This window comes from Ascaphus truei, chromosome 4 (assembly GCF_040206685.1).
Source record: "Ascaphus truei isolate aAscTru1 chromosome 4, aAscTru1.hap1, whole genome shotgun sequence".
Classification (NCBI taxonomy): domain Eukaryota; kingdom Metazoa; phylum Chordata; class Amphibia; order Anura; family Ascaphidae; genus Ascaphus; species Ascaphus truei.
In genome coordinates, this window is record NC_134486.1 from 193,695,754 (window position 1) to 193,717,721 (window position 21,968).

At 45.7% G+C, this 21,968-nt stretch overlaps 1 long non-coding RNA gene across 1 annotated transcript; it reads right to left on the minus strand.

Moving 5' to 3' along the window:
• Positions 1–474: 474 nt before the first annotated feature.
• Positions 475–1,593, minus strand: LOC142492033 (uncharacterized). Its single transcript, XR_012800682.1, has 2 exons — positions 1,428–1,593; positions 475–637 (listed from the first exon to the last, which is right to left on the minus strand). It is a non-coding gene; the product is annotated as an uncharacterized LOC142492033 (long non-coding RNA).
• Between the last annotated feature and the right edge of the window lie 20,375 nt (positions 1,594–21,968).

Here is a 21,968-nt window from a genome sequence, read left to right on the forward strand (position 1 = left end):
TCACAATCCTATTTTAGCCCCTGCTAGCTGACGCGTCACAGTGCGCAGTGTGCCGGGGAGCGTGGCGCCACTGTGGACAGCTAGTGAGGAGGTAAGTGGCCGGTGAGAGTCACGCGCCGCCGGCTGCAGCGGGGACCTAGCCTAATACATGGTGATGTCATCTTCCTTTTATTCCCAACTGAATGGGAGTTTCAGTGGAGCTGTACCTATCCCTGTAAGTATTAGGAGGTGCTTACTGATGACACTAACTGACTAACTAATTGTGAAGAATCAGGTGAGTCTAAAGAACGGAGGCATTCTGTAGCTATGGAAACAACACACAGTCTGGGTAGCAGTGTCTCCATACCACTACAGCTACTGAATCATGATATACATTAAGGATGTATATTGTATTACATTTGGTATATTTGTATTTTGGTATTTTTATATGTGCCCCAGTTCCCCTTGGGCTCCAGTGACCTCCCCCTCCCTTACCTCTATAGCGGCTGCGAGTGCTGTCAGAGGGTGCAGACTGGTGAGGGCAAGAGCATAGAGCGTTCCGGTGCTCTGGAGGCTCCGTGGCGCATCCTGCTAGTGAGGGGCCACCATCTTTAGTTGCAAACACATGCGCAGAAGATATCAGCAGTGCTGCAGGCAACTATAAAAAGCCAGGATACAAATCCATAATTAAATATAAATGATAATAATATAAATATAGATTTGTGTGTGTAGGAATGATGTACTCTAAATCGGGCCAACTAAAATAGTCAAAACGGACCTGTACTCATTAATTGTGTCATTAAGCTGTGTACCTGGATCCCAAAATTACCCTAAAAGTGAACTGTTAATATAAATATATTGAGTGAAAATAATGGTATCATTTAAGAATGATAATCATTGATAGAGAAGTGATATTAATTATAATGACATCAAAATATTTGAAAGCTGGCTTTTATCTGTTATCAAAGTCAACATTGCTCATATTTATTTAGGGTCTGGTATTCCTAATGTTAAAATTAACAGGAATTCAGTCATAAACAATCAACATAAGGGGAAGAGAAAGAAGGGGAAAGAAAAAAAGGAAAATGAAGGGCTACTGTATAAGGTCTATTTACAAGGATGAATAGAAGATAAACCCTTCATTTAGACCTACTGGTGTTATAGTTTTTAAGGTATAGATCCAACGATATTCCTTATGTAGGAGTTGTCTGTGCCAGTCACACTTTCTTATCCCCCAAGGTATATGTTCAATGCCAATGAATCTTAGTACATGCCTGTCATGGTTGACCAGGTCTTTTAAAACCATTTATATTTAAGGGATCAATCACAGGGCAAAACAAGAGAGTGAAATAAAATGAGGTTTATTTTGGATAAATCTTCGGAAACACACAGAAATACAAGATACAAAAATATAAACATTTGCGGAGGACTGGGGGAATGAGATCTACCTTTCCTTGGTGCAGGGACACACTTCAAATGGATTTTCCCTGTCCGTTTCTCTGCTTCAGGATATCAGAGTGCTGCACCCAGCAGTCACAATGACATGTACCTCCGACTTGTCGCAGTCCAATTCCACAATTCTTCCCAGAGTGACTCTCCCTCTCATAGCCTCCACACTCCTTCCCAGAGATTGAATAGTGCTCTGATCCGCAGTGTTCCTTATATACCCCTTGATGGCTATTTTTTTACTCGAGCAATGGTAGCCAGCCAAGCGAAACAGTGCCTGAGGTAAGACCTGGTAACTTATTCTATTAACTAGTGCCCTCCTTTTGTTCTGATCGTATCTTTTTTATTGAACAGTTCAGCTAATTGGATTTCTTAATCTTTCTCCATAGAAATGGCACAGGCAGCCAAATAACTTAATTTACATTTGCATGGCTAGCATGTTAATTTCGTCACCAAGTATCTAAGCTGGGGGGAATTGCTAACACAGGAATAAATACAGACATAAGGTAATTATTTAAAAGCCAGGACTTAGAATTACAGCTAGCCCAAATCACATAACAGAACATTGTTGATTCACTGGGGTATTGCATTTACAGGGAATAAAGAATACAGAATACAGGCTTTGAAATACATTTGCTATTCCCCCCCAGATATTAAATTATATTTTGCTGAAATAAGCCTTACATAGCTGGCCAAGTTACATGGATTTAGGGGTAAATAGCTGGGATTTCTCTTTATTACGTCCCCCAGCTACCCCTACCGTCACAATTGCCATTGCCTTTATGTTCTTGTATGATATGCCTAGCTACAGGGGTATCCTGATTGTTTTGGACTGATCCTACAGTAGAGGCAACTCTTATTCTAACAAAAACCAGTGTCAATTCCCCAAAAACCCAGGAAACACCCAGGTACATTCTGAATACATGCCTTAAACTTTCCTTAAACTAGCCCCAGCATTTCTACATTGATTAATGGCCTATCAGATTAACAGCGGGGGTCCCTGGCAGTCCCATTCAAACTGAATTGGACTGCCAGGGATCCCTGCTGTGTTAATCCTATGGGTCGTTAGTCAATGCAGAAATGCCTTAAACGTGCCTCAAACTAGCCCAGAACATACCCAGCACATACCCAGCACATACCCAGAATGTAACCCGGCTAGTTTACGGCAAATGTTAGAATAAACGTTGCCTCTACTGTAAGTGCTCAAGAATTCTTATCTGAAGGGTCGGCGAGTTTTTCCCATGTTTTTTCCCCGCAATTAATTAGGTATATAACCCCTGTTGTTAGGCAGCTGATAAAGCCTCTAATTTTATGTTTTATCAAGCCTGTTGAGTCTGTGAATTCTTTGGTGGTATTAACTGTACTACAAGCCTTACATCAGCCACATGGGTAACATTCCTTGGGTTGGGGTCCTTGTCACGGTAGACCAGGAATTTACAAATTTATACCGGGATCATATTACTGAGCAAAACCAAGAAGTAAAACAAATTGCAATTTATTCCTTAGAAGCAGACATTTAAACATCATAATGGATTACAATATGCAGAAGAAAACACACTTACTGAGGGCATGGGCTACAAAACTAACCTTTCCTAATTGAAATAGTATGGAAAATAAAGTCTTTAGGTTGACCAGGACTTACCCGCAAAAGTCCTGGAACTCAATTTGGCATGTGTTTCCAGATGCCACACGAGTTAGTCTTTCTGCGGGGGTTAACCCTTCATACATACATTCAAGATTAGGTGGAGGCAGTCTTTCAAACAGATACTGTTTTTCAAACAGGGACTGGTCCGCAGCCTGGGACATAGGTACAGTTAAACATTTACCATCCCCCGCCACGGCGCGGTCCGGTTTTAATGGGCCGAGCATACTGTTACGCCGATGCTCGCCACAAACCAGGACCGGACCGCGGGGCTGAGGTGGGGTTATATAATCACCGACCTTAGTCCACGCAGACTGATCCGGAGTGCGCAGTTCATAGTCGTACATCGCAGGGTCTGGATTGGAGAAGGCAGCATCGTCGTTAATGAAGCAGGAGTTCGGCAACAGGAAGTCAGGAGATCCCCGCTTCAGCTTAGGATTCGGGAGTGCGGGGGTGGCTTCTGCGCGAGGAGCGGCCTCGGCCCATGACGCCGATCTCAGCAGGAGGAGACAGCAGGCTGGACGAAGTTCACCGCAGGGCAGCGTCGGGAAGAACCAACGCTTCAGCGCAGAAGTCCAAGGCAGGTCACTGCAAGAGGATCGCAGCAAGCCGCAGGAAAGGAAGGGTAGCCACTGCTAGGAGGGAATGCAGCAGGTACCGGTGCTGGCAACACGCTACAGCACAGACGTCCCGGGTAGGCCACTGCAGGAGAATAGCAGCAGGCCAGTGCTGGCATCAACGCTTCAGCACAGACGTCCAGGGCAGGCCACTGCAAGGATATAGCAGCAGGCCAGTGCTGGCATCAACGCTTCAGCACAGACGTCCAGGGCAGGCCACTGCAAGGATATAGCAGCAGGCCGCAGGAAAGGAAGGGTAGCCACTGCTAGGAGGGAATGCAGCAGTACCAGTGCTGGCATCAACGCTTCAGCACAGACGTCCAGGGTAGGCCACTGCAAGGAGATAGCAGCAGGCCAGTGCTGGCAACAACGCTTCAGCACAGACGTCCAGGACCAGGCCTCTGGATACTCAGGAACTTGAAGGTAAGAACACTAGGAGAGAGGCCTGGGGTGGTTTGTGGCAGAGTCAGTAACATAGAGATATGAATAGTTATGCTCAGCGCTGGTTCAGAGCCAACGCCTAAAATATAAAGGCCGGAGATCCAATCACAGGAGGAGGGTGTGTGAGAATTCCTCCAATGAAGTAGCACAGGGCAGAAGCTGCAATGAGAGGCAGCACCTGTGCCATAGATTGCCAGAGGAAGCCTGCAACTGCACAGGTCTGCAAGGCAATAGTCAAAGCCAGTAGTGGATTCCTTACAGTACCCCCCCCTTCAGGTGAGACCTCCGGACGAACAAGATCTATCACAGATTTGGGGGACATGGAATTGTTCCTAAACCTCCTTAGGCGAGAGGTGGCGTTGAAAGCCCATAGTTTGTTGGGATTCCTTACAGTACCCCCACCACTGGGTGAGAAGCCTGGGTGAACAGGACCATTCATAGGTCTGGGAGACATTGAGTTGTTCCTGAAGTGTCTCCGGCGAGAATTAGGTCCACAATCCAGATGTACATTGGCGAGTGCCATGAAAGACAGCGGTGGTACTGCAGTTCTTGGTACATGGACAATGGGACCTGAGGGCTCCGGAATGGGAACATCGGAAGGACAGTAGCCAGGTGTCCGGTGCATAGTAATAGTCCAAGAGTACGGGACACAGGACACAGATTGTTGGACAAAAATGGCAGAGGGACCTTCAGAGAAGGCAATGTCTTTGGTGAAATCAGCACGGAGGAAGTTGCGAGAGTCTTTAGCTTCCAAGGAATTCCGGGTGGTGGTTAGCAAGGGAATGGGGCAGGAGGGTTCACTACACACTATTGCAGCGGTACTTTTGATACCAAGCAGGGTTGCTATCCCAAGCAATTTGCGAGAGTCTGTAGCAGTGTGTATGCAACTCATGGTACTGGCAGTTGAAGAAGGATCCGCTTCCTTTGGTTTGTGATCTTTAGAGAGAATCAAATCCGAAATTGTGGCCTTGGCGAAGGACATAATAAGCATGTCTATACCCATAGTGGACCCATAGAGAACAGGAACGGACGCTTCAGGTAAAGCGACGAGGTCCAGTAAGGGTGTCTTCGTCTTAGGGAGAGGCCAATTGCCATACAGATCGGGCACTTTGGGCACCGCACAGAGACCTGCGAGTAAGGAGTCTGTTTGAAAGGTGAGAAAACAGATTTTATCCAAAAAACAAGGCAGGCGGTTAAGCGGTGCATCAACCTTAGGGAAAAAAGTCTTGGGGTTAAAGCTGGGTGCCTCCAACACAGAGAAAGAAGACAGAGAACTAGAGCTTGGCTTTGGAGTGGAGGTCCCAGGTACCCAGGTCTCACATGATACTGTGGGAGAAGCAATGCAAATTGTTACTGTTTTAAACATAGGGTTTTTAACATCGGTAGCTCCAGGCACCTTTTTGAGAGGTAACCCTAGTTTTGGGACAGGACAGTCAATAGCAAGTACCCCAAGTATTGTGGAAGACACAGAGAAAAATAAGTCCATTTTAAAGACGGGATCTTCTGAAAAAAGGGAAAGTTCCAAATGCGATACCCCTGAGTTCGTGGTAGTAGACATACAGTCAGTAGTGGATACCCCGAATACTGTGGGCGAATCAGCGTGAAACAGTATTATTCTAGGAATGGGCATCCCAGACTTAAAGTCATTTTAATCATCCCGGAGGCTGTGGCATGATCCGTGAGAGAAACTGGGGTAAACTCTCCAACAGACACAAGGGACATCTTGCTTTTTACAGAATTGGGTCCCTGAGAATCCCTAGTGAGGGCATCAGACTCCATGGGAGACTTAGTGACAGGGGTTTTGGAACTGATTAAAGGAATTGCAGGTATCACAGATTTAATAGGAGAAATACCTTGCAAAACAGAAATTTTAGTAAAGGTGATAGGCATCACAGATAGGACAGACAGAAGTAAGCTAGGCAAGGTTGCTTCTATAACAGAAGATTTTGCAGCGGCAAAGCTTAACTCAGCGGCTGCTGGAGAACTTTTAACTACAGTGAGAAGGGACTGCAGATTTACAAAGTCAGGGATAAAGGGAGTCTCAAACTTGAAAGCCTGATCCTTCAAAAAGAAGGGCCCTAACTTTAATGGTACTGAGGGAGCAACAGCAGATACGCTGATCTCAGTAGGGGTCACTTGGAAAGGAGCATAATATGTACTGTTCGCTTTAAACCCTAGGATTTGAGAAAAGGAGAACTCAGACAGTGCAAGTGGGGCAACCACGCCTGTGCTGGTCTCTGAAGTGGGTATTTTGGAAAGAGTGTCTGGGACATCAGAAACGACAACAGATTCCACGAAAAGGGGTCTATGCTCAGAAGCAGGGGTCTCAGCTCTCTGAGTGACAGACGGGGTGAGAGAAATACCTAGGAGTAGGGATTCTGCGAACAGGTTTAGAGAAACAAACGGCTCCAGAGTACTTTTTACTGGAGCCAGTATTATTGCCGAAAGTTCAGGGGGCATAACCCCGAGAATTTTAGCCGAGTCAGAGGACAAAAGGGGTTGATCCTCTGAGGCTAAGGAGGTGTCCCTGACTGACGAACTAAAGGGATCTACCAAGGAAGGTTCACAGGGCTGACCTGCAGGGGTTAACATAGGAAAAACCCCAAGGGTTAAATTACTCTGTACCTGAGAATCAGAGAAATAGAAGCTAGTCTCCGAGAGTGGGGTCATAGGGGGTTCTGCCTCTTGCCCTAGGGACCTATCATTAGACTGCTGAATACTAGGTTTAGCAGTACGGACCTCACAGAGCAGACTAGCAGGGGTTAATACAGAAAAAACCTCGGAAACAGAGCTTAGAATTTTTGGTTTAGGAAAAGAGGGCAAACAGGATTCATTCTCTGGTGCTAGGGAAGACACACTGGCCTGGGGACTGCAGGGATTTACAGTGGGGGACGCATAAGCCTGACTAGCAGGGGTTAAGACCGAAATAACCTCAGGGACAGAACTTAGGGAGGTTAACTCGGGATTAGGGAGCGTGGCAGCTTCTTCCTTAGCGGGCAGCGACAGAGAAATGGTTTGACCATTCTTAGGAGAGAGAGGTACCCCCACAGGTTTAGCAACAGAACTGACAGAAAAGGGTTTGTGAATAGTCTGCGCGTGGGCAGCAAGTAGAGGTTCACGCTCGCTTATGTTTTTGTCAAATTCCAGGAATAATTTAAGGGTGGTGTCTATAGCCTGAGCCGGTACCCCAAAATCCGCAGGTTCAAGACCTGGAGTAGACATAAGAAGGAGTAGTTGGGAGTACTGGGCTTGTAACATCTTCTTCACCTCTCTACATTCCTGAGACCTTGTAAGTATTTCTTTACGAGTTAGTCTTTCTGCGGGGGTTAACCCTTCATACATACATTCAAGATTAGGTGGAGGCAGTCTTTCAAACAGATACTGTTTTTCAAACAGGGACTGGTCCGCAGCCTGGGACATAGGTACAGTTAAACATTTACCATCCCCCGCCACGGCGCGGTCCGGTTTTAATGGGCCGAGCATACTGTTACGCCGATGCTCGCCACAAACCGGGACCGGACCGCGGGGCTGAGGTGGGGTTATATAATCACCTACCTTAGTCCACGCAGACTGATCCGGAGTGCGCAGTTCGTAGTCGTACATCGCAGGGTCTGGATTGGAGAAGGCAGCATCGTCGTTAATGAAGCAGGAGTTCGGCAACAGGAAGTCAGGAGATCCCCGCTTCAGCTTAGGAGCGTGAGTGTGGGGGTGGCTTCTGCGCGAGGAGCGGCCTCGGCCCATGACGCCGATCTCAGCAGGAGGAGACAGCAGGCTGGACGAAGTTCACCGCAGGGCAGCGTCGGGAAGAACCAACGCTTCAGCGCAGAAGTCCAAGGCAGGTCACTGCAAGAGGATCGCAGCAAGCCGCAGGAAAGGAAGGGTAGCCACTGCTAGGAGGGAATGCAGAAGGTACCGGTGCTGGCAACACGCTACAGCACAGACGTCCCGGGTAGGCCACTGCAGGAGAATAGCAGCAGGCCAGTGCTGGCATCAACGCTTCAGCACAGACGTCCAGGGCAGGCCACTGCAAGGATATAGCAGCAGGCCAGTGCTGGCATCAACGCTTCAGCACAGACGTCCAGGGCAGGCCACTGCAAGGATATAGCAGCAGGCCGCAGGAAAGGAAGGGTAGCCACTGCTAGGAGGGAATGCAGCAGTACCAGTGCTGGCATCAACGCTTCAGCACAGACGTCCAGGGTAGGCCACTGCAAGGAGATAGCAGCAGGCCAGTGCTGGCAACAACGCTTCAGCACAGACGTCCAGGACCAGGCCTCTGGATACTCAGGAACTTGAAGGTAAGAACACTAGGAGAGAGGCCTGGGGTGGTTTGTGGCAGAGTCAGTAACATAGAGATATGAATAGTTATGCTCAGCGCTGGTTCAGAGCCAACGCCTAAAATATAAAGGCCGGAGATCCAATCACAGGAGGAGGGTGTGTGAGAATTCCTCCAATGAAGTAGCACAGGGCAGAAGCTGCAATGAGAGGCAGCACCTGTGCCATAGATTGCCAGAGGAAGCCTGCAACTGCACAGGTCTGCAAGGCAATAGTCAAAGCCAGTAGTGGATTCCTTACACCATCCTGCCCAAATGGCTTCAACACCTCTGTCAGCATCTGTGATTTTGAAGTACGGACCTAGGGCAGACTTAGTGGCACCACAAATTGGTAGCCCACTAGCTCCCTCAGTGTACCGTCTTTGAAAGTCCCAGCTTAAATGCATTTACAAACATCTCAGTTTAACAAAAATATACTTTTACACTTTTTACTTTGTCTAAGTATTTTGGGTAATGAGGGGTAGAATGGGGCTATATACTTTTATCCCCACTAGCCATATCCCTCATACACTATGAACCTGAGTTACAGTAGACTGTAAACCTTATAGTGAAAAAAAGGAAATGTGCTAATAGCAATACTTAATAATTAGTGTGACTTAAACACTAAAGGTGAATACCAATAAATCTTATATTATATAAAATAGGCTGCCAGGAAACAATGCGGCGGTACTGCTGCGGCAGAGTTTATTCGAGCATTTGCCCGTTCTCTGCCGCAGCAGTAACCTGGCGCGCGCCAGAGGGTGCCGGGCGCGTGCCGAAGCAGCGGAAGAGCGCCCTCCGATCGGGGCGCTCTCCCTACCGCTGCCGGGTCCGCCGGGTCCCCCGGAAACCCCTGCCGCCGTCCCGCGATCGCGGGACACCAGGGCTCCCTCGGGGAGCCCTGGACGCGTGTGCAGGGGGCGCTGACACCCGATGACGCGTGACCGCGCATCGGTGACGCGTGGCACGCCGAGGGAGTGGGGCTAGCAAGCCGGGGCATCCCCCTGCTTGCGGAACTAGCCCTGCTCGATTTAAACGTGTCGGCAGTGTACATGCCGCTGTACCAACACTCTGGAGATAATACCATGGACACCCTGCTTTGAGACCTGCCATTAGGACAGAGATTGTTCACAACGCTTATTTGAACCCTGCTTGTTGTAAGTAGGATTCCTTTTCCCCCCACAGGAGCAGATTGTTCAAGTTGCCACTCCCTGTGTATGTGACACTTTATTACTTTTATATTTTATGGTATACCTGTGTTTTTTTAGTTCATCATTAGGTATTGTCTAGTTTTGTGTTAGTATTAGTTGGTTTGAGTTGTTGCTAATGTTTGTCTTTTTTGTTACTGATGCAGCGGCCATTATTCGAACACATCACGGCGCCGATTTTCAGTTCTCTGCTGTTCCCCACGCAGCATGATCGCGGCCAATCGCCCCAGGCACCCGCGCTTATCGCGGATGATTTGTTTGAATTTCATGGATTCTGTTTCTTTGTTTGCAATAAAATGGATGAATTGTAATGTGTATAGTACTGTGCAACTGTGTCAATTCCATGTTTTTAAAAGCCAGAACACTTAAATTCATTTTTCTGCACTCACCGCGCTCGCATCTTAGTGCGGGAAGGCTGGAATTCCTCCCGCGGTTTCAAATCGTGATTCCGATGTACATAACACGTGAAGTGTTTGAATAACGGCCGCTGCATCAGTATTGTATGTATTGTCTTATCAACAGTTTATAGATACAGGTATACCCCAGTTTAAGGACACTCACTTTAAGTACACTCGTGAGTAAGGACATATTTTCAATAGCACCATACCCCTGTATCCGTATCCTCTTCGCGAGTATGGACACTTATTCTGCCCTACAGACCACCGTAGTAGTGACGCGCCCAATAGGCAAATGACAGCTCGTGCATGCGCCTGTCAGCATGTCCTAAACTGCAAAACCGGCTCCCTACCTGTATCGAAGCATCGATAAGTGGACAAAATGTAGTGCTTCACTTTAAGTACATTTTCGCTTTACATACATGCTCTGGACCCATTGTGTACGTTAATGCGGGGTATGTCTGTAAACACTATCATCGGTTTTGTGTTTGTTTTTATTTATCTCCACATATTGTGAGACAAACTTCACGATAAACCTGAAGGATCATCAGGTCAACAGGATTGGACATTACTTATGGTCAGATTCACTTACTGCTGCGCCAGCCTTTATTTTAAAACTTCTCAGGGGCGTAGCGGTTGCATCTTCTGAATTCTATGCGCAATAAATTGGGTATCTCCGCATTCATGCCGCATTCACGCCGCCCAGCACCCGCGGCTTATCCGCGGTTGATCTGTTTAATTATAATGGTTCAGATTTAATTGGGGGCAATTCTTCGCGTATCCGCCAGGTGACAGATATTCATAAATTGTAATGAATTTTATTGTGCTACAGTAATGTATCGACTTGCAGGTGTTTAAAAAAACCACAGTGGTCCATTGTGAATTGACCTTGGTACTGAAGAAGTTACAATACTGTATCAATTTAGGCGTTTCATAATAAAAACTCAATGCACAGTGTCTTTTTTACATAACTGTACTGGATTTCTCCTGTTCTGCAATGAGTACACCGCAGTACGTGTGTGTTGCAGGGTACATGCAACTACACACGCGGGTTTCTTGACAAGGCTTATTTATTTAGCCTCAAAAGATATACAGCACACAAAACAAAAATAGCTTTTCATCAGCAAATAAAAGGAAAAAATGGCTTTTCATCAGCAAACAAAAGAAAAATGGCTTTTTCTTCAGCAGACCAAACCAAAACAGTTCTCTTTAGCAGACAGTCTAAAAATAAGGCAGCTACCCTTTTCTATGCAGGGGACAGACAGTTCATAATTCCTCTACTTAGCTCACAGACCTTGTATCAGTAATCTCTTCAGTAGCTTACTCCTCTCTCCTCAACAGCCAGCACCATGTGTCTACAGCCTGGGGTTTTTAACACACCTTGATTAGGCAGCTGGGATCCAACTAATTCTCCTGAGGTTCCCACTTGAAGTTAACCTAGTCACTGCTGCATTGCAGGCTAAACATATGTCTGCCAGGCATATAGCTGGTGGCTTTAATTTACCCTGTCACATTCCTCCCCTGTTAGTGTGTGTCTGGGGCTACGCACGGCTGAAGCCCGACCATCCACCCCTTCTCTAGAAAAGAAGTCTGCATTTGCGTTCTCTTTTCCCAGCCTATGCTGAATCTCAAATGAGAAGGGTTGGAGGGCCCTATACCACCTAGTCAATCTAGCAATGGAATCCTTCATACTATTTAACCACTTCAGTGGAGCATGATCCGTCACCAAAGTAAAATGGACTCCTGCCAGATAATGCCTCAAAGCCTCGATTGCCCACTTTACTGTGAGGCACTCTTTCTCAATTACTGAGTAGTTTTTTTCCCTTGGGAACAATTTCCTACTCAGGAAAAGGATAGGATGTTCAACTCCCTCAAACTGTTGTGACAACACTGCCCCTAGCCCTATCTCTGATGCATCTGTTTGCACTATAAAAGGGCTGTTGAAGTCCAGGCTTCTAAGGATGGGACCCTCTGATAGACACCTTTTTATGTCCTCAAAAGCTCTCTGACGATCCCTTGACCATACCACTTGTGAAGGGGCACACTTTTTTGTGAGGTCCGTTACAGGGGCTGCCACTTCCGAATAGTTGGGGATGAACCGCCGGGAGTACCCTGCTAAACCCAGAAGATAGCGTACCTGCGTTTTTGTTTGGGGAGTCGGAACTTCTTTCAGGGGGGCAACTACCTTGTCGGCTAGTGGCCTTACTTTTTCACCTCCCACTGCATACCCTAAGTATTTAGTTTCCGCCTTACCCAGGGCACATTTCTTAGGGTTGGCTGTGAGCCTGCCTCTCTTAGAGATTTGAGGACCGCTTTCAGCCTATTTAGATGGGCCCGCCAGTGTTTACTATAAATGACAATGTCATCTATGTAGGCAGCGGCATAATTCCTATGGGGCATCAGTACCTTATTTATGAGTCTCTGAAATGTGGCTGGGGCTCCATCCAGTCCAAATGGCATTATCACAAACTGGTATAAACCCATGGGAGTGGCAAAGGCTGTATTGCATTTGGACTTTTCCTCTAAGGGTATTTGCCAGTATCCTTTTGTCAAGTCTAGCGTGGATATATATTCCGCGTTACCAAGGGCGTCAATTAATTTGTCCACCCTTGGCATCGGATATGCGTCAAACTTGGATACCGCATTGACCTTTCGAAGGTCCACACAAAATCTTACTTTCCCATCGGGTTTAAGGACCATAATTAGTGGACTACACCACTCACTGCATGATTCCTCAATCACTCTTTAGTGTAACATTCCTTGTACCTCCTTCTCTACCAGAGCCCTACGACTTTCAGGCAACCTATAAGGATGGGAACGTACTTTTATCCCAGGTGCTGTCTCGATTGCATGGGAAATTAAGTTAGTTTGTCCTGGTAAGTCAGAAAAAACATCCTTGGAATTGTGTAATTATTGCTAACAAGTCCCCTTTTTGTTCAGAGGACAACTGTTTACCCATTGGGATTTTATCGTCACTCACAATGTTCTCCCATGGAGGCTGAGGACCCAAGTCTGTTTCCTCCTCCACCGGGTGGATGAATAGAGACCGCTGCATCTTTCAGGGTTTCAGCAAGTTCACATGGTGAATTTGTTTACCCTTCCTGGACCCTGGTTGAGCGATCTCGTAATCCACATCACCCAGGAATTTACTCTCGCAACTGGGTAACAATAACATCACCTGGTCTCCCGGGTGAAACACTCTCATGCGAGCATTCTGATTGTAATATCTCTCCTGACTGTCCTTGGCTGATCTAAGATTCTCCCTGGTAAAATGGCCGACCGCATCTAGGCGCTTTCTAAGGTCTAGTACATATTGCAGGGTATTCTTAGAAGGGGACCGCTGTTCCTCCCAGGACTCCTTTAGGAGTTCTAGGATACCCCGGGGTTGGCGGCCATAGAGCAATTCAAATGGAGAGAATCCCGTGGAGGCCTGGGGAACTTGCCACACTGCAAACAGCAGAAAAGGGAGAAGTTCATCCCAGGCTCTCTTCTCTGAATCTACAAATTTCCTCAGCATCCCTTTTAGAGTTCGGTTAAATCTTTCCACAAATCCGTCAGTCTGTGGATAGTAGACCGATGTCCGAACAGACTTGACCTCTAGTAACTTTAGGACATCCTGCATCAGTTTAGCCATGAAATGTGTACCTCGGTCTGTCACCATAACCTGGGGAAGTCCAACCCATGAGAACAGTTCCAATAACGTGTTGGCTACTTGCTTTGCCGTTGCTGTTCTCAGGGGGAACGCTTCAGGATATCTTGTTGCATAATAAACTTTTACAAGGATAAACCTGTGTCCTTTCGCAGAAGGTTCTAGAGGTCCTACCAAGTCTACCCCAATCCTCGAAGGGAACTGACACCAAGGGTAGATTAACCAAAGAGGCTGTTTTTGTCCTTTTGGACTAGTAAGCTGGCACTCCGGACATGCCGCACATAGCTTAGCAATATCACTATGCATCCCTGGCCAATAAAATCGGGATGAAATACGGTCCAATGTTTTATCCCTGCCCAGGTGACCACCCCAAGGGACAGTTTGGGCTAGAGTGAACACAGATTTAACAAACGCCTTGGGAACCAATATCTGTCTGGTGACCTCCCCTGTTTGTGTCTGCCTATTCACCCTATATAGGATATCATTTGATAGCTCAAAATGAGGGAACACTATCACCCCCTGTGTATTTACAATCTGCTCATCAATTTTCACCACCTTGTCATACTGTCTCGCAAGGACTGGGTCTTCCCTTTGCTTCTGGCGAACATTAGGGAGGTACAGGTCTGGTAAATCTCCAGGGCCCATATCCCCCTCCCTCTGGCCTTCCCCAACCATCACTTGTGACCTCTGATTACTAGAATGGTCACCTTGAGACCCAGATTTCTGCAACCAGTCCTGTTTGTCCGAGCGTCTTTGCTTCCGAGTCTTTTGAACCCGGTGTCTACTGGGAAAAAGGGTTCCCTCGCAGGAGGGGGCTGTGGATAGCGCTCCGCTATACCGGTTACTAGAGACCAAGCATCTGGAGGGTCCTGTGGGCGATGTCCTCGGACGTTCCTCTCATTTTGCGACAAGCCGACATCCGGAAGGAGATGAGGGTCTCGGCGGAGACCAGCATTTGGACTCCGTCCTTGCTGGAACGACTGCTCCTTCTGTTGGGCTTGGCGGTTGCGTATGGACGGGCTGTAGGTTCCCCATTGATCCGACCTCCCTCTTTGGGCGTCCGCAAGTGCCGGTGGAGTCGGGTCCAGGACACTCACCTGCTGCCCATCCCCAAGGAAGTTCTCCCCGAGTCGGACCGCCAAAGCTAGGGTTTCAGCAGCGTGGCGTTTTACCCATGAGCGTTCGGAAGGGGGTATTATTTGTAGAAATTGTTCCAAAACCACCTGCTCCAGAATTGCCTCCTTAGTGCACTCCTCGGGTTGTATCCAGCGCGTACACAAGTCCAATAATCGCTGAGCGAGAACCCGGGGTCTCATCTTAGCGGTGTACTTCATGTTCCGGAACTGCTGCCGGTAGGTCTCTGGGGTCAGACCTAAGCGATCCAGTATGGCGGCTTTTACTTGGCGGTAGTCCATTGCCTGATCTGTTGGGAGACCCTGATATGAGGCCTGGGCTTCTCCTATGAGGCACAAGAAGAGATTTGGGAGCACAGTGTGAGGGAAGATAGGGTTGAAGTATACTCTCTTTCACTGATGGTCAATGGGGTGTTCACACCTTCATTGAACCCTCAGAGAGAGATGGGCAACTCCTTGGATGGGGAACTAACATACATGAGTAAAATGTGTCCAGGTACACAAAGTTAAATCAATAAATAAATAACTTACACGGCCTTGTGTATGATTATGGCAATTTAATAATAGCTATCTCAACTACAGAATTTTTACTAAATGACTATGTAACAAACAATTCTACGCTGACAAAGCATCCTCCACCCATAAGGGATTTTATTTACAATATTCCGAATCTCATTTTTGATTAACTGTATTATTATTGTAACAATTATTATTGTAACAATTACTTGACAGCTTTATTAGTTATAGAACCGTTAATGTGTGACCTTATAATGTAATTCGTAAAACATTTTTAAGAAATTTTTTAAAGAGACATTTTAGTAAGATTATCTGCAGGATTACATTAATTATATGTATAAGAATTGAATGTGTAAAGAATATACTCTCATAACTTCCATGACGGATGTATGCAACCATCCATCTATGTATTTTAGAACACCACGAGTGAATTTAACTCGATATGAAAGCGCAAAAGACACTTCATCACGTTCTACACAAGAGAAACTATGGGAGGCACTAATTCCAGCACCACCGGCGATCCTGCAAAGTGCGGGCGCTCAGAATTACCATGACAACTTGTTTTCCACTATGAGGGCGCCACCCGCAGACGTCACACCGGGCGCCAATTGCAGGATGCGCGCGCACCCCACAAGATGGCGGCGCTCCGTCGCAAGAGGGTCACTCCTAATTGAAAATTCCAGAGGAGTGGCATGGGTCTATTTAAAGAGACTAAAACTCAGCCACTCCACTTTCTACGAGCCTGAGGAAGCCCTGTTCAATCAGAGAGGAACAAGAGGTGCTGTGGAAACTCTCTATCCGGACGCGGAGAAAAGAGACCTTTGTCCACTAATCACCAATTGATCCCTTATGCTGCCAGTTTTCCTCCCCCAGAAGCAATAGCTGCTTCTTGGTTTTTAATCCTTAAGCCCTTTAATATTTTTTATCTGTTTAAATCTGTTTTTTCATCTATTTGTTTAAGATACCTGTCATTACTTTATGACAGTTTTTTCAATAAAGAAATCACCATCCATAGTGCCAAGTGTCCCATAGTCCTTCCACGATTGGTTTAGCCCTTAGGGGTATTTTATACACAGGACTTGGAGTACCAAAGATACCTTTACGAGTGCGTGCTCACACTAGACCATGTGAGTATTTTGAAATATCATTTGATATATCATTTTATTTACCCCCTACACTGTTCAACATTGGACCCTCGGTCTGTGTTTTTTTACTTACACTGGCGACACACTTTATTCGAGCTCGGCTAGTCCCACGAATTCGGGTATACCCGGGTGTATTGAGGTTTGTGACTGTTTTCTGCCCGAGTGCATTGAGGTATTTTCCAAGCAGGGATTGAAGCATTTTATTCCCGCTGGCTGCAATACTGCACAGTATATATATATATACTGCATTACAATTCATGAATTTATGCCATCTGGTAGACATGCGAAGCATTGCAGCCTATTAAATCCTAATCATTATCATTTAACAGATCAGCCGCCCGTCAGCCAGGCATGAACCCAGGCTGGGAAGGCAAACGCAACGGGGCTTGTCAGAGGTTAGGAGCGGCGCATTCCAGGTATCTGCCAGGTACATACTGGGTATTTGCTCGAATAAAGTGTGTCGGTGCAGTACCTGAAGACCTGTTATTTATACAGGTGCTTTAAAGATAAGTATATAGGAGATCACTCACATTAGGCCGTGTGAGTGGAATATTATCAGATATTGCTTCATCCCCTTTCCCTGTACCGCAGCGAATCTGTGCATGCATGTGTCTAATTGCCTTTTCGTTTATGTTTACATTTGTATGAGAGGCGAAATACTGTGAAGAATCTATCCATCCAACGACAAAACATCCAGGACGCAGCAAGAAGAAAAGAAGTGAGAAGGAACTAAGGATCAGAAAGAAAGAAGAACCATCACCTAAAAGTAAGATGCGAATGTAAAAGAAACCTTAATGGGATACAACTTACACAAGGCCGTATAAGTTATTTATTTATTGATTTAACTTTGTGTACCTGGACACATTTTACTCATGTATATTAGCTCCCCATCCAAGGAGTTGCCCATCTCTCTCTGAGGGTTCAATAAAGGTGTGAACACTCCGTTGACCATCAGCGAAAGAAAGTATACTTCAACCCTATCTTCCCTCACACTGTTCTCCCCCATCTCTTCTTGTGTTCCATATCAAGGGTCCTGAATGGATACTAGTGGGGTCTTTTGAGTCACCACTAGGACATCACAAGCAAATTTTAATAAGGTTGTATTATGCCTTTCTCATTTTAATAGGATATTCAGATCTAATATAATTCACGGTCAGAGTTAACGCCCGGGTAATACACCACTTCTCCTATGAGGAGCAGGGCCAAAGCAGTTGCCCAGCGATCTGTAGCCCAGCCCTGAGCTTCGGCAACTCTTTCAAATGTCAGTAAAAAAGCCTCTGGATCCTCGTCCGGCGCCATTTTCCTCAGGAGTATCGGGGGTCTGTTTGCAAGTTCTGGACTGGCAGACCCTTGGAAATGGGTCAGCATTTTGGCAATCCACTCATCTTGTGCTGCCTGTAGTCTTTCATCTCTCTCCGTTTGCAGCTGGGCCTGCTCCTGCATTAACTGTCCCTGCTGTCTGGTCTGCTCGCACAGAAACTCTTTAAACATTTCTTCCATTCTTGTGTGTGTGTGGCCCTTTAACTGCAGGAGCCATTTGAAAACTTCCCAGGACTTCTGAACACCACATGTTGCAGGGTACATGCAACTACACACGCGGGTTTCTTGACAAGGCTTATTTATTTAGCCTCAAAAGATATACAGCACACAAAACAAAAATAGCTTTTCATCAGCAAATAAAAGGAAAAAATGGCTTTTCATCAGCAAAAAAAAAGAAAAATGGCTTTTTCTTCAGCAGACCAAACCAAAACAGTTCCCTTTAGCAGACAGTCTAAAAATAAGACAGCTATCCTTTTCTATGCAGGGGACAGACAGTTCATAATTAATCTACTTAGCTCACAGACCTTGTATCAGTAATCTCTTCAGTAGCTTACTCCTCTCTCCTCAACATCCAGCACCATGTGTCTACAGCCTGGGGTTTTTAACACACCTTGATTAGGCAGCTGGGATCCAACTAATTGTCCTGAGGTTCCCAGCTGAAGTTAACCTAGTCACTGCTGCATTGCAGGCTAAACATATGTCTGCCAGGCATATAGCTGGTGGCTTTTATTTACCCTGTCACAGTGTGCAAAAAGCCCGACATAACGTACGCTTATTTAATATGGTCCGCAATTAATGCAGCAGATGATAAGATGGCCACAGTTGGTCAAATTTATCAATATTTTATCTCAAATTATGAATTTTACAAATTTTCACCAGATGCTCGTGTGTGGAAGCGTGCAATAAGGAAAAGTTATGTATCGATCCGTGTTTTTCTCGTATTGCTCCTGCACACGGAGTTAGAGGAGGGTATTGGTGTGTTGCCAGATTTTTCCAGTATCATTGATCATGGAGACTTCAACAGGCGAAAGGTCATGGTAAAACCAACTAAGATTCGTCAGTCCAAGGCTAGAAATGGAACAGCACCAGCGCCGCCAGCATCGGTGCTAGCGCCAGCACCGTCTTACAATAACGGTCTGACCGTCAGTGAAAACCTGGTGACCGGTAACCCTTGCTAGGATACCTGCAGCCTGAGCAAGATTTCACGTACAGATACCAGCAAGCTTGCATGTACACTGGCGACACACTTTATTCGAGCTCGGCTAGTCCCACGAATTCGGGTATACCCGGGTGTATTGAGGTTTGTGACTGTTTTCTGCCCGAGTGCATTGAGGTATTTTCCAAGCAGGGATTGAAGCATTTTATTCCCGCTGGCTGCAATACTGCACAGTATATATATATACTGCATTACAATTCATGAATTTATGCCATCTGGTAGACACGCGAAGCATTGCAGCCTATTAAATCCTAATCATTATCATTTAACAGATCAGCCGCCCATCAGCCAGGCATGAACCCAGGCTGGGAAGGCAAACGCAACGGGGCTTGTCAGAGGTGAGGAGCGGCGCATTCCAGGTATCTGCCAGGTACATACTGGGTATTTGCTCGAATAAAGTGTGTCGGTGCAGTACCAAAAAGACTTCCAGCTTCATCAGCTATCAACTACAGGTGTATCAGGCCTGTTTCACCTGTCAACTATGTGTATAATCAAGAATACGGGACTGGCAGTGGCTCGGTGCCAACCGATTGGCAAAGTCTATAATGAAGGTAAAAACCTGCAATTCAAGCTGCCATATTTTATTCTTTTTTTTAAATATCAATACATTATGCACACAGACAAGCGATTAGTTACTGAAGATCGGTCCATTCTCCTGTAATCAAAAGTTTTGCTAATTGTTATTTAGTTCTATTATTTTATTCACAATTCTAGAAAATGTAGTCCAGCAATACAGTATGATTGGCTGGTCAGCTTCTACAGTAGATATTGAAAAATTGGTGGACAGCAAGGCGCATGCGCGTACTGTATGTCTCATTGGAACCTTGTTGAAACGCATATGATTGTCATCACATTTAGACGCACCCCCCCCCCCGAGAAAATTATTGTGGCCTTCTTGAGGGGACTGATTGATTTGAACCAACCATCATGTGAAATGTTATACAGTACTTACTGTATGTTTTTGAGACACTGAAATTTTTATAAAAGGTTGCAGAATGTAACAATGAAACAATTAAAAAAATGTTCAACTTTTTTTAAAAAAATTTTGGGGTTAAAACATTATGTTATACATTTTGAACAACAGAACAGCAAGAACGGGAACATATAATATACGGTACCAGTAATAATTTCATTTTTCCTCAGAAAATAAACTTTGTCATCAAGCGGAGAACGGCAAATGGAGGGATTTCGATTGATAATATCGCTATTTTAAAACATTGCTTGCACATTGATGAATCTGATTTAAAAATACAAGTACTGGAGGCAACAATTTAGAGACAGTGCAATTTTTATTGATCAGCATAGAATAACTGTTAGCTTTATAGAAAACCTTAAACACTATGCTGCTGTTTTCATATTCTTATATATATATATATATATATATATATATATATATATATATATATATATATATTGTGACATAGTCCAAAGATGTTAGGCAGCTTTCTGCCCCGTTTTAGAGCAGAAAGTGCAGGAATAGTTAATGATCCGTTCCACAGCTTCCCATTAACTCAGGCAGCTGGATGGAAAATCCAGACCACAGATTACAATGGCTCTAGTTCTCCCTCACCTGCTCTTCTAATCACATGCACAGGTACTTAGAGCAGAGAGGTTTTGCATTTCTCTCTCTCTCCTTAGAGCCTGGAGGCTGGGGGTGTCGCTGCTCCCCTGCATCCAGTATCGGGGTTGATGGCCCCTCCACGTATCACAGTACCAGAGGATTTGCCTGGACTCCACGAACAGATAAGACAAAACAAATGGTTACTGCTGTTGCTAAAAGACTGTACTGTATCTTGTGACCCTAAATGAGAGAGCATTGTTTTAAGCTGGGGAACCAGTTTAGTTGGCCAGCAGCTGTTAGAGAGACTGATTCTGATGTGTAGTTAGATCCCTGAAAGGGATAGGATTTGCTTATATGATTTTGGTTTTATTTCTTGAAATAACAGTGTGGGAAATATGGTAACACTGAAATATGTGAACTGCTGAATGAAAGTATCTGAGTACCTCTAACCTTCACATGTTAAAGCTGCAGTACCTTACTTGGATGAAAATAAAGCAGGCAGAAGCCTGAGTTAAGCAGCATAATACTTTGCATGATCCTGTTTGTTGTATAATTAACCCTAGAAGACTGTGTCGGGAAGAACCCAGACAGACGTCAGCACTACAAAAGAGGGGCGTTTGTCACATATGGTGGAGAATGCGGGCAGACACTAAAAAGTCTGTGGGTTTGCAAATAAATGCGGGGGTTTAAAATGGCCGCCGAGCTGAACTAAAGTACAGATGCTATGAGTGAAGTCTGTCCCACTGTGTATATCAGTTGTGCTTCTAGCATACACAGAGAATGTGCGAAGTGTGGATGCAATAGCACCCTGAACCCAAACAGAAAACCAAAATGTTTTGCTAAAAAAAAAAAAATTTGCATCTAGCAAGTGCTGTTTGTAAAGCTAATGCCTTTTGCTGAAGTGAGTGAATTTGCAGCTAGCAAGTGCTGTATGCAAGTTGCTGAAGTGAGTGAAATTGCAGCTAGCAAATTGTCCCTGCCGGGTTTCTAAAATGGCCGACGTGAAATGTTTGTTGTGTAATGTACGTAACCATACAAAACAGTGTCCCTTCAGGCCATACTATGATCACGACCCTGGAGGAGAGCCGTACCCACAGATGAATTTAGTATGCGGGGCCTGTCGTGAAGTAGGTCACATGGAAGATGTGTGCCCCAAAATTTTCAAAGACAAACAGCTGCAAAAGCAAGCAACGCCCTGTGAGTGCAAGCAAGATGTGGAAGCTGATAACAGTGAGTGTGTGCCCAGTACCACTGATATCTCTGGAGCTAATAAAGCAAAAAGAAAGAAAACTGTTCCTCAAGTCACAGGGGAAGTGAACGAGCCACTTGAACCTGCACTGTCAGGACATGCGTCAGAAAGGCGCCGAGATGAGCAACAGCCCATAGGGCC